The sequence below is a fragment of the Rattus norvegicus genome, chromosome 10, assembly GCF_036323735.1.
Source record: "Rattus norvegicus strain BN/NHsdMcwi chromosome 10, GRCr8, whole genome shotgun sequence".
Taxonomy (NCBI): Eukaryota; Metazoa; Chordata; class Mammalia; order Rodentia; family Muridae; genus Rattus; species Rattus norvegicus.
The window spans coordinates 47,972,632-47,984,244 of record NC_086028.1 but is presented as its reverse complement, the minus strand read 5'-3'; positions in this window follow the sequence as shown (position 1 = coordinate 47,984,244).

The following is an 11,613-nucleotide window of genomic DNA, read 5'->3' as shown; positions in this document are numbered from 1 at the left end:
CTTTTGTCGAAATTGACTCATCTGGACCTGAGCAGGTAGGTGATCTTTTGGCATCAGAGGACCAAAACTTCTGCCCTCAGAACATTCTAACCCTGACCTGTCCTGAACATGCATCCCATGAAGAGCTATGAAGACCGTTTACAGTCCTGTGCAGCAGCCTGGCTCTGTAACCACACGAATTGATGTATGTTTATAACCCTGACTAGTGTCAGCTTCTAGTGCATTCCAGGAGCTGACTGGGAATGGGCACGGGAAGAGGGGATTGAACAGAAAAGGAAGACACTGTCTCCTTCCATGTACAGCTCCATCCAGCCTTTCTAGGGCACGTATCTTCCTTACTCTGAGATTTCCATGAAGGGACAATGGCCAAACTAGCCCCAGCATCCAGCTAATAAAAATGTTCCTGGATGAGGGATCCTCATTTTCTCAGGCTGTCATAACAAAGTGCCACAGGCTGATTGACTTTGATGACAGAAGTTAATTTCCCGGGCGGCTCTACAAGTGTGAGCCCCATGCATGGAGATGCCGCAGCCTCCTTCTGAGACTGCCCTCCCTGGCTTGCCCTCCCCTGTTCTTCACACTGTCTTCCCTATTCCTGTCTGTGTCCTGATTGCTTCTTTTAGAGAGACATCAGTGAGGCTGAATTAGGGGACCATCCTACCTCACTTTTCCAGTTCAAAGGCCTACCTCCAAAAGCAGTCTTGCTCTGAGGTAATGAGGGTTATGACTTTAGTGTATGAACTTGGAGGGTGAGGAGGGGGACGAAGCTCATGGCTCAAGGATGGGAGGAGAAGCAAGTGGTTCCTGGAAGGGAAAGAGCTCTTCCAGACAAGGCATGCATGCCCACAACACATTGTTTAACTGATCATTCTAGAGCACCTACATCCCAACTTCAGTGTCCCAGAGAAGTTCTAAGTCCCCCACCCCACCCCACGCCCAGCACACAATTTGTTCAGCTCCCTAGATGGACTTGGGTCTGGAAAACTTTGGAATAGAGAGAGACAAGGTGGGAAGGGGAGCTCTGGCCCAGTGAGCTCTGAACTTTACAACTGAGATTGATCTAATAGGACATCACCATGCAGCCATGCTTCCTTGGGGTAAACTAGACAGACACAGAGATATTTCTCGGCAGAACTTGTCAAAAACCCAAGAAACCCACGGGCCTCTCAGAGTCGGAGTACACAAAAGGCTGCAAACTCATTCCGGATGCAGCCTGGCACTCACTATTTAAAGACACCATAGAACACCCATGCCATGGTTTACTACAGTCTACCTTTTCAGCCAAGTTCCCCAAGTGTCCTTGTCCCCAAGTGGCCCACCCTCTGAAGCTTTCCAAAAGACAATTCCCAGAACCTTATTTATCTCATGGGTTTTATATCTCCAGACAGGAGAACAAAGAACTTGCCCAACCAGCACAGTTCATTCTTAGACACTTCTTCGATACTAACAGACATTTCCAGAATGACCAAGACCTTACCAGAAGCCAAACTGCTTTTCACACACGCCTCTCGGTCTCTGATCTCTCTTAGAATGAGGAAGGGAAGTGGTTGCCCTGCCTGTCCCATTCTACAGCCTCAGAGGGTGAAGAGAGAGAAGGGAATCTGATGTCTCCATCTGGTTCCCAGTCATCTCTCATTCTTTCTCGCACTGTCTCATTCCTACCCTTTCACCTCTCATTAAGGAATTATCTCTTGTCCCCCACACCTCTTCTATGACTAGCACTTTAACACAGTGAATGGGCAGTGCTTGTCCCTCTAGCAATGCCCAGAGTTAGCAGACACCGCCCAGTCGTGACAATGTGGGAAACCTGACTCTGGGTCCCAGCTTCACCTGGCATATCATCTGTTTTCTCTGAACTTTATAACTGAGAGACCGACCTAAGCCAGGACTAGCAAACAGAGTTCTGATTTGGTTCCTAGAGAACTATGTCAGGGAAGGCCTAAGACTGTGCCTGAGCCCCCTGGGTGAGAACAATGCTTTGCACTATCGGATATGGACGTAGAGTGGAAGACAGTGGTCTCTCTAGAGGCCTGTCACAGGAGCCATCAAGATGTCTGAATTCCTTTTATCATTAAGTAGGGTCTTCAGGAAGTCTCTGCTAGGCCCAAGCTCTGACCCTACTACCAGGGACTTGAATACAACTGTGCAAGCTTTAGATGCCCTTCAACACCTCAAACCAGAAGATTGAAGGTATAAAGTCATGGATTCTCTTATACCCTAATTTCTAATTTTCAATGTTCTGAGATGACCGCTTCTTTTCCATGAAGACACAGGACATCCTGACAATTTCAGTCAGTCCATTAGTTTCTTTCCCCTCCTTACACAGTAACTAGACCTTGAATGCCCCCTAATGGCTTTGTCTCCCTCCCCACTTCTCAGTCGACCCTATTCCCTTGTGAATCTAATTATCAAATCATAGGTAAGACAGGAGTCCTCTTTCCCCCACAGCAACACCCTGATGCCATTGCCCTGCCTTCTTGCAAACATTGCTTATATTAGTCTATTTTTGTTGCCATAAAATAAAACACCGAAGGCCGGACACTTTATAAAGAAAAGGCCATTGTTTAACTCCCACTTCGGAGGTTGAAAGCCAAAGATCAAGTAATCTCATCTGATTGGCTTCTGGCCAAAGTCTTTTTAACTGTATTACCGCATAACAAAATTATATACAGGGGGCTGGGGATTTAGCTCAGTGGTAGAGCGCTTACCTAGGAAGCGCAAGGCCCTGGGTTCGGTCCCCAGCTCCGAAAAAAAAAAAAAGAACCAAAAAAAAAAAAAATTATATACAGAAAAGGCCAAGCATGATACAGTCGTGCTATATAACAATCCATTAGTCCGTTTTGGCATGAACTGATCAGGATCCCAAGAGAACTAACTACATCAATCCTGAGGCAGCACCTTCTAAAACCAAACTACATTCCAGCGAGCTCCACCTCTCAGAGTCAACTTTCTCCCAGTAGCACACATAGAAGGTGAAATGTTGTTGGCACACAAATCTTTGGGGGATACACTCACATAGACCATAGCCCTGCCCCCAGGGCCACCTTCTCCCCCTCCTCCTGCCTATCTTCTGCCAGATTTCCAGTCACTTCCCAAAGAGAAGGAAGATTCAAGCACCCCTTTCCACCCCAACACTCTCTCTGTTCTCAGAATTTCTCACTGAGTGCTTCTCACCAACTTTGGTACACCTAGGTTTCTTTTCATTTTACATTGTACAAATAATACAAGACGCGAACAATAAAACTGTGTGCATCCCCACCATTTTCAGTGCATGTTCTGATAGGATTGGGCATACTGTGCATCATCTATCCCCGGAGCATTTGAGTTTGCACAACTCACTCATGCACTCAATAACCAGTAATTTGCTGCTGCCTCTCCCTCCAGGCCTGAAACTGCCATTCTACTTTCTATTCCTGTACACTCAACTATTCTAGGAGTAAGTACAGGTGTTCATCTTTTGTGATTAACTAGCTCCACTTGGTGTAATGTTGTCAGAGTTCAACCATGTCGAAGCATGTACCTGGATTTCCTTTCCCACACCTGACTTCCCATTCACTATGGATATTTCCCTCAAGACTTATGAGCTGATAATTCTACTCTCTGACCACATCGACAGCTCACCTTGCCTCACAGGGGAAGGTCTTCTTGGCTTCATCCAAACTCCAAGCTCTCTGCCTTTTGTAAAATGAAATGTCTCTCATCTAATCAAATACACTATACTTTTACCTAATTCCTAAGAAAAACCTGTCACCAGAAGGTTAGAACCAGGTATGGTTTACCATCTTTCCCAGGATTGAAAGCGGTTTCCTATCCCAGAACTGTCACGACTCACACAACACACACAGCCAATAGCTGGTAGGTAACTGATCTGCAAGGGGTGTTTTACTCAGAAATTTAAAAAAAAAAAAGAGCCCATGCAAAGTGGCAAAGTGTCGAGGAAATTTATTCAAAAGCAAGGAAATAGTGCACATTGGTAAGGAACAGTGTACATGGTAAGTACTACTGTACATGGTAAGGAACAGTTACATGGTAAGGAACAGTGTACATGGTAAGTACTACTGTACATGGTAAGGAACAGTTACAGGATAAGGAACAGTGTACATGGTAAGTACTAGTGTACATGGTAAGGAACAGTGTACATGGTAAGGAACAGTGTACATGGTAAGGAACAGTGTACATGGTAAGGAACAGTGTACATGGTAAGGAACAGTTACATGGTAAGGAACAGTTACATGGTAAGGAACAGTTACATGGTAAGGAACAGTTACAAGATAAGGAACAGTATACATGGTAAGGAACAGTGTACATGGTAAGGAACAGTGTACATGGTAAGGACTAGATTGTCAGGACTGACAGCTGGGGCTGTTGGAAGAATTACATCCAAGTCACTGCTCTAAACTTAACTTACAGTTTTTCTAGCAACCCCCTCCCCAAACCTCAGAACTCTTGGACTTGAAATTGTGTCGCCCTCCTATAAAACAGCCATGTGTTGGGGCTGGGGATTTAGCTCAGTGGTAGAGCGCTTACCTAGGAAGCGCAAGGCCCTGGGTTCGGTCCCCAGCTCCGAAAAAAAGAACCAAAAAAAAAAAAAAAAAAACAAAAACAAAAACAAAAAAACAGCCATGTGTTTTCTGGGTCTCCAGGGAATGAGAAAGGGGGTCCTTGCCCCTGGCCCAAGGCCTGTAGCCCAGCTTTTTCCTATATCAAGAAGGTCTTTGGTCTGCTTTGGTTTCTATTGCTAGAAAAGTTAGGGAACAAAATGAAGAAAAGAACAGGATGTGGAAGGCTTAAGGGATCATTGCTCTCACGTCCAAACATAGACCTTGGAATCACCCCATCACCAAGCCTCCAGCATCCCTCTCAGGGACAGTGATGAACGGTCCCGAGAGAGAGGGAGGACCTCAGGGAGGTACATGCTTTCCCTCCAAACACAGGAGAACACTCACGGAATGCAGAGGACACACTGCCATCAGCACAGGAAGAAAGATACGCCCTGCCTGTCTCACTTAGCAAAGAGAGCAGAGCCTGGAGATCGCTGGCTCTGAGTGAGAAAACTGGCTGATGTCAGCTCTGACTGCTCTTTCAGCTACAGGTGCCCACCAGTCTTGGGAACCATTTCCTCCCTGAGCAGTCAGGGATGCTCTCAGCTTCCACAGTATTCCCCAGGCTCGAAGGGCCAAGGTTAGCAGAAGCCTCATTCTGGATCCTCCTGGCAGAGACTGCAACGCCCTTAGAATGAAGAGTGAGAACTTTGACCCCACCCCTTATACATTCCAGACTCAAGAACGTGGCATTTAGGTGGTACCCTCTTTAGAATATTTGAACCGTGATTTGCTGACTCCCTGTATCACCTTCCACAACAGTGCTAAGAATCGTGGTATAAGTCTCAAGGTAACAGCCCAAACAAACTCTTATCTTCATGAGTACTGACTAAAACAGCAGAACGATCTACACATAGAGAACAAGCCAAACCTTTAAAATATGTGACAAATGTTCTCTCCTACATGGGACATGGCGTAGTTTTTAGAGGTGTCACAGACAGAGGTCCCCAGTCCCTGTTGTTCAGACTGCCAGTCTTTGGAACTTGGGCAGCACCCAGCTCCCAGTCACAGTGCTCTCCTCTAATGCTACTGCTTGCTGGGGTGCTCTGCATTCCAGAAAGCTGCACTCACCTTCGTAAAGGGGAAAATTACCTCAGACCAGCCAGGGCGTGGCCAACCCTCACCAGCCTAGGCAGCCTACGGCCAGGGCAGGTCAGTCTTGCTGGTGAAGGGCCTACAAGCAGCCCTGGGAACAAGTTACAGGTTTTGTTTTTATTAGTGAGGCCTAGCCCTTCGGAGTCAGATGACCTAAGAGAATGGCCGCCATGCTACTCTTTTTCAACAACTGTAACGAGAAAAACTGGGAGTTCCGTCTGTAACACTAAGTAGGGGCTACAGGCTCAGGACCCCGAACAAAGAAAGGAAAACAAAAAAAAACACACACAAACACCTCTTTTCATCCTAGGTCCAAAAACTTAGCCTGTGACCAGGATCAGAAAACAATACATGGTTTTCAAGTTAAACAACATTATTCTCTGCCCTGCCTGAGTGCAAGGGTTTTGGCACTAGATATACGCAAGGGGTGGAGGTGCTCACGTGAGTCAAGAGCAGAGAGAGAAAGAAGTAGACTGAACGTGGCCAGCAGACTGGACAAGGCGAGAGCTACCTGTGAGAGAGGGAAGAATAGCAGAGGAGAGAGAACATAGAGACAATGGCAAGGTTAGAAGGATGGGGAGCTGGGGGAGGGATGCGCATGAGCTGGAGGAAGTTTAGAGCGGAGGAGGAGGGAAGAAGGATGCTAGCATGGACTCTGGAATGTGTAACAGGTAATAGGGACCGAGGGAGCCTGGGGCCAGCAGGGACCTAGATATGCTGACAGCCAGCACAGGTATGTATTTACTGAAGAGTCATATGTCCCTTTTGCCAGAGGTAAGGGGAATGATTCCTTTGTTAAAGGGGAATTGGCTTCACAAGTCCCTGAGGAATGCTGGCTTTATCTAACTGGCAGAAATTCTTCTATAGTCTGGGTAGAGCTCATTTATAAATATTTAGACTACCTTTTGGAGTTTAGGTTTTTGGAGTTTCCTTTGGATGTGACACTATCAAAGTCCCCAAAAGGATGGCTTATGGCTCAGGAACCTCAGAAGCTTCCTGCTTACTTCCACGTCCCCTGGGACACGCATTCACTCAAACGGTTTCCAGTCTTGCCTCTTTGTTAAAAGCCAGGTGAGGTGGTCAGAAGCGTTTCTGTATTTCTATTCCCCTAGTTGTGTAAACTCATGGGCATCCTAGGGTACAGAACAGCATAACAAATCCACTTAAGGAATACACACTGAGGGGTTGGGGATTTAGCTCAGTGGTAGAGCGCTTGCCTAGGAAGCGCAAGGCCCTGGGTTCGGTCCCCAGCTCCGAAAAAAAGAACCAAAAAAAAAAAAAAAAAAAAAAAAAGGAATACACACTGAACCACCATACTCAAAAGGAACAGTGGGAATCCAACTTGATAAGACTCCAGCCATCCTTTTTGTAAGACTATTTGGCCCACCCAGGTGCCCTGATATATACCCCAGCCCTACAAGCCTATCAAAATCATTAAGATGCTTACTCAGCCCTTTGTGTGGAGCAGCCCACTGATAGATGGCATCTTAACCACAATAGGATATAGTGCCTGTAGCTTACATTTGTCTGTTTAACACTGAACCCCTTCTTCCTTCCTACTGGACCTACTGCTACCTAAGGCTTTTTTGCCTGGAGGTGCAGTACTCTGTGCAGCTCAGATCAGTCCACTGTGTTACGGGGAGCTCACCAGTGATGACCACTCAAACACAGTATAGCAACTGAAAGTCTTCATCCCAGTCAGCTGTGACCACACTCAAGTGTTGGGGGCCGGGGGTCCAGAACACGGGATTTCTAAGAGCAGAAAGCACATCCTTGCATCTCGCTCTGGAGCTGCAGGTGGACACAGAGTGAGGGTCCTTCACGTAAGTAAGCAGTCTGAAGCAAGCAGTTTTAACAGAAGCTAAGATAAGCAGTTAGCTGAAGCCGGTCAACATAAGCAAGCAGTTTAAACAAAGGCTCAGATAAGTTAGCTACAATTGTTGTTAAGCTTGTGATTTGCCAGAAAAAAAACAACTCCACCATTTGGGGGCTAAATTTAAAGGAAGCATTGATTAAATATTAAATACTGGCCAAGAGATGGACTTTAGTCAGGATCATACCCCTGAAATTCCAGCTCCAAAGCACACATTGCAGGATCTTAAAAGGACAAACCTATAGGCCACTGTACTTTCCCATGAGCTTTGTTATTTCCCAAGAACTACAGGTCCCAGCATCCCAGGACATTCCCTGGTTCCTGAGCAGGTGGACTTACTGGTTAATTTTGGGCATTACAAGTTATCCTGACTTCTGGTCCTAGGCTATCGCTGGGTAGTTTTCCATAGGATTCTCTTTCAAGGATATCCAATTCTAGCTAAACCTGGAAATGGCGTTAGCAAGAATACAAGACGGAGGAGCCTCTGCATTGTCTTGCCCCATCGGTTCTTTCCTCTGTCTCTCAGCTGCTTCTGCCTTTGTTGGGCAGTTCTCAAACACCAGCACTGGGCTTTTACTGAACAACAGGCACAGGGGCTGTCACTTGAATGAGAGTAAATAGCTTCTGTCTCACAGAGAACATTTTAGTAAGTAGACAGGCTATTACTTTTTTGGTTTTTTACAGTCCAGTCATTACCCCCATCCCGGTCTGCCCTCCCACAGTTCTTCATCCCATTCCTCCTTCCCCCTGTCTCCAAGAGGATGTCCCCCCTCCATCCCCATGTGATGGGGAAATTTAACCATGTGTTATGCACACATTACAGAAACAGTGGGTAGAAAATCTAGAGTTAGCAGTGTGAAGTGACCAGAGTCCCTATCCCAGTAACGCTAGCTGTGTGACCTTGCCGTGTTCATCCTAGTTGTGTGTGCACCCATACATCATTTTGTTCATCTGCCAAATGGGAATACAGTTTTCACTGTAACCTCCTTACACTGGGGTTTGTGAGAAAACGACAATGAAGACATTAAAATGCTGAATGAATTCATAGGCTCATAACATTATGGTCATAATCCCAGCAGAACTTGAAGAGCTGAAGCCTTCTTCAAGTGAGAAGCAGATCAAAGATTGGTCACTTGCCTCTCACATTTACTGAAACTCTAATTCTCCAGGTCACAGAAACCTGTGAAAATAATCAAGATCGCATGTACCATAAATACTCATGCTTCATGGCTTCTCTCCCCACATACTAAGGCAACCAACCAAGAATGAGGTAGGGTAGAACTGTTACATGAATTATTAGGGTTAAAATCTTGGCCCTGACAGCCCTAACAAACTAGTTAAGGCACTTAGACAAGGTTTCCTCCTGGTTAACTTTCTCCTCCTGTCAAAATTAGAGCCAGCCCGCCTGTCTGAGACAAATTCTGCCTAAGAAACTTAGGTTCCAAGAGTGAGCTTTGTGTGTTTTCTTATGCGCAGGTTTTTGTAACAATGTTTATCTTTAACATCCTGTAGACTGCAACAATTCACACAAGATGCTCTCAGAACAGCTTCCTTAAGCAATGGCACCACTGCCAACAAGCTATGAGGAGTCAGCCTTCTTATCTACAAGGCCAAGGACCTGTGTATCTAAGCAATATACGAGCTGCCCCCCCCTTTTATCCATAAAACTTCCTTTCACCTGGACTTCGTTGAATGTGCCCACAGATTACTATGGTATAAGCGTTGTCCTCAAAGTGTTATTTGTGAGACCAGAAAATAAGAAAAATATTCCTTGAAGGTTAGGGGTTCTGCTTGCAGTTGAGATTGCTAAGAATAGCTTCCTATTTGACCTCGGTTGGTTCTTGCGAGTTTTCTATGTGTAAGTAAAAAGTTCCTATTTGTCCTATGCAGGCTATGGTTCCTGTTTGGAACTAAAGAATAAATCTCCTGTTTGCCCTGTGGTAAGGCCTTGCAAATTAAGGTTTCTGTTTGTAATGAAAAATAAGTTTCTGTTTCTCAGATCTGGTATAAACTGCTTGGGATCCCATTCACATGATGCAATCCTCGCTTACCTTTGTTCTTTCTTCTCCTTTGTATCTTTTTAACAATACATAATGGCCAACTGCTTCATCCCTGTCAACATCTTATCACTCATATAAATGGGACCTCAAGAAGCCATCAGGGGCGCTGCTCTCTCAAATCCTGACTTAGGATAAGGCAGCTGAATCACCAGCCCCAGTTGCACCCCAAAATGCAGCTTGCTTTAATTGGACAAATGTGGGGGGGGGTTCTCTTCAAATTCTCAGGTTTAACATATTCCCAGATAAATACCATTCATTATCTTGGATAATTCCTTTGACTGGTATTTAAGTTGATCTTTTTATTTCTTCAGCCTTTGCATTTGAATCACAGATAGCCCAAAACATCCTAATAAGGAATAACTGTGCAAAGCCCACATTCTGAGAGTAACCAAGTTCTTTTGCCATAAAATCTTTACCTGAAGCTTCACCCCTGTAGTGTCATTTGTCTTATTCAGGAGGAAGTGGCATATGCCAGGAAGCCCAGGTCATAAAGCTTGTACAAACACGCCTGCATTTCCACCCAGTGGCTCCTCAGCACATGGCCCTCTCCACTTAGACACAGTTTCTGCTGGTCCCATTCGATGATCCTTCGTACCCAGCCCCACCTCTCCTTCATGCCTGGCTTTCAAAGTTTTCTGCCTCCCTCGCTGGACTAAATCCTTCTTATTCACTTTGGAAAAAATGATTCAGGCTTCCTGTCCTCTGGTGTGACATTCTGAACAGGTTCCAGCACTGGAAATATAACCCGCTCTGTTCTGTGTCCCTGTAACCTCTCAGGGAATGGTAATTGACCTTACTATGGCTACGTTGGTTGTAACTGCCATCTTGTCCACTAGGCGACCCTGGCAGGCTGTCTAAAGCCTTTAAGATAAATGGAGCTATTGTTAGCTGAGCTTTTCCTGCTGGCTACTGTACCTACTTTCTTAACTGATAGTTGATGTGTTAGCAGTTTTTCAAAGAAAGCCACGGTACACTTCAGTTGCCCATAGGCCCCTTTTGTCTTCATATGCCATTTACTTGCCTCGGGTGTGGAGATCTCTTGTATTTCTAAGATATACTTTGGACCACAGATCTTATAAACTGTATTTCATGCAGTGCTGGGCTTGGTTCTTCTTGAGGCAGCAGAGGGGGAAGACCGTCAGCAGAGGGTAAGACTTTGTCTTACGAGATACTTAGGGTTGCTGTTTAGTAAGTTTACTTATCTAAGTCTAAGTTACTATGTTACTGTAGCTGATGTACTTATCTATGTCTAAGTCACTGTGCTCTGCTACTGTAACTAACCCGCCTTCTGTGTTCCTCTGAGGCCAGAAACTGCAGCCTTTGGCACTTAGCACTTCATTCTAAAACAGCAGGAGATAAAGTAGAGGATTAATTGCTGGAACCTTTTCCCTTTTGTCCCTATGCCTCTTGTTTGTCAGGCTAGGGGGAAGTTTGGAGCAATAAACTTCTATTGAACCAAGAGAAGTGAATAGTGCTTGCAGAAGGAAAGTTTTACATAGGCAAATATGCATAAACTTATATACGTTCATATATGGATTTGTGGATGCATATTTATCATTTCTACTCAATCAATTGGGTCCAGCTTACATTCATGCTCACAATTACATTCTTACACATACACATGCATATATTCTCACAATTACACACTTACACACACATCCATACTTACACATGCATATGGAGCAAAGGACCGGTACAGAAAGAACTCACTCATTCTGGATGAAAAATGAGCTCCAATCTTCATTGCATAGTGAAAGAAAAAGCTTCTACCCTTTTAACGCTAAATGAATTAAACCCAAGTTTATAAGAAACAAGACATGTTCCTTTTAATAAGACTAAGCCTGCCTTGCTATTAAGAAATGACCTGTTCTGTCCCATGATAAGGAAAAGCCTGCCTGCTCCTTCTGCTTTCTTCAGCTTCTTCTTTTTTCCTCTTTCCTTCTGCATTCTGCACATTGCTCTCTTATGTTACCTATAATCTCTA